Here is a 2,238-nt window from a genome sequence, read left to right on the forward strand (position 1 = left end):
TTTTTCAGATATGATTTATTTCTAACATTCTGCCTCTGTGTTCTGTTCATCAGCCCCACGTTCAATGATTCTATGCTCAGAGTCGGTTTGTTCAATGGTGAAACCTCTGAATAATTTAATGTATTAACAGAACACTCAAGTCTCCACCTGCTCACCTACACTCTTCACTTCATCGACAATGCATGGAATAAATAGGATCGAAAGCTACTTCCAGACAAACCTCACAATCATTGAAATTCCTTCTCCTGGAATTATAAAGTAATCTGTTCGAATGTGGGATTGTTTAATTAATAAAACACTAACATCAGCGCTGCAGCTGATAATCTACAGATAAATGGAAATACTCTTGATTCCAACTGATAGAGTGAAAACCAGTAAAACATCACATCGATTCTTTCTATTTTACAATGTAGTCCAGTGACAGTGAAGTGTCCACAGTGAAGCAAAGAAGGAGAAGTAAAAGGGTCAGCAGCAAACTCAGTTCAGTAGCCAGACCTCTGAAGCAGCGTCAGACACACACAGAATGAAATAATATTTGATAACAGTGACAATCAATAAATACATTGAAATCCCAGTTAAACTGAGCCATGTTATTGGTGAGGGAGGACATTGTTCTGTCCCCTTGGAGCACTGAAACTGTGAAATGTCTCATTATCAATCTCTGAATAAAAATCATAAAATTATTCCAGGACCGGTTAGATCCACATCATGAAAATGTTACAAACTCCTAATGGTCTGGTTATTGATCCTAATTGAAACATCTCATTCCAATACATTCTATACTCAGAATAATCCAGTAATAATGCAACAGTTACTTAAAACAATACCATTAAATACACAATGCAGTTCCTGCAAGAATGAAAGATCCGACAATGAGGAGATTCCATCAGTAAATTTCTGGAAAAGAACAGGTGGCTGTGTAACACACACAGTGAGAAATAACACTGAGTACAGCAGCACACTTAACATCGATTTACACCATTAACAGCTGAAATACTGGCTTACCAGCAACTCCAATTGCTGCAAGTGTAGGATAGTAAATGTCTTCTATCTGAAGGATTGCTGGATATCCCATTTCTGAGAGAAGCAGAGACTTCTGTTAGCCTGGAATCCACAGCTCACCCAGGCACTCTGAGCTGATCCATTCCAATGTGTCCTGATTTATACAGGGGATAAGTCTCCACTGACACGGTTATACCCCTGATCATTGCTATCAGTTACACTTTCCTGATCAAGCACATTACATCAGCAGCTTTGACTCTGATGTAAATAATGTGGTGGATAAAACACAATCAATTCAATTTCAATGACATTTTCTGAGTAAGACCTCTCTCGGGAATAAACCTGAAAACTGTACTCATCCTGGACGGATGGCAATTATTAGAGGCGTCATTTGCATTTTCCATATTATTGCATTGACCTTGTTCACTCCTGGCTTCTCCATTGTAAATGTAACTGATCTGTCTGCAGTGGACACTGAATCCAGGGACAAATGCAATCCCGTTTCACTCCGTTCCTGCCTTTTCCCAGTTAGAATGTGAACTTTGAGTCTCTGATTCCGGACCATGTCCAGGGTTACAGCTCAGAAACTACCGTGAGTGATATTACGGGACAGACACTGGACGCATCCATTTGGGAGGCAGTTGGGTAGTGATAATATCAATGGTCACGGAAACCAGAGGCCCAACCTGATGGCCTGGGGACAGGGGTTCAAATCCCACCACGGCAGCTATATAAAACAGAGGGAGCTCCCTTTCCGTGTATAAAGTAGAGGGAGCGCCGCCTCGAGGTATAAAGTGGAGAGAGCGCCCTCTCTATGTATAAAGTGGAGGGAGCTCCATCTTTATTTATAATGTGGAAGGAGCACCCTCTCTATTTATAAAGTTGGGGGCGATGAAGGAAAGAGGAGAAGAGGGAAACGAAAACAAATGGGGAAATGGAGAGACAGGTTCAAAGTGGAAGACAGTGAGAGACAGAAGAGATAGTGAAATGAGATCTTGATGAATCCCCAGTAACAATCCCCATTGTCTGCCCAGTCGGTATTTGGGGTTTAATGTGAGTGCTTTAGGGATGAGTGTCAGATGCGTGTTTGAAATTTTCAAACTGCATTGACATTCCCAACAAAGCAAGAGTTAAAGATTCAAAATTAACCAAACGAATGGCTCAAAGCATTGCTGTCCATGTGCAGAGGGATGGAGAGATGGAGGGAGTGAGACACAGACGAAGAGAGACACTGAC

The sequence above is a fragment of the Heterodontus francisci genome, unplaced genomic scaffold, assembly GCF_036365525.1.
Source record: "Heterodontus francisci isolate sHetFra1 unplaced genomic scaffold, sHetFra1.hap1 HAP1_SCAFFOLD_140, whole genome shotgun sequence".
NCBI lineage: Eukaryota > Metazoa > Chordata > Chondrichthyes > Heterodontiformes > Heterodontidae > Heterodontus > Heterodontus francisci.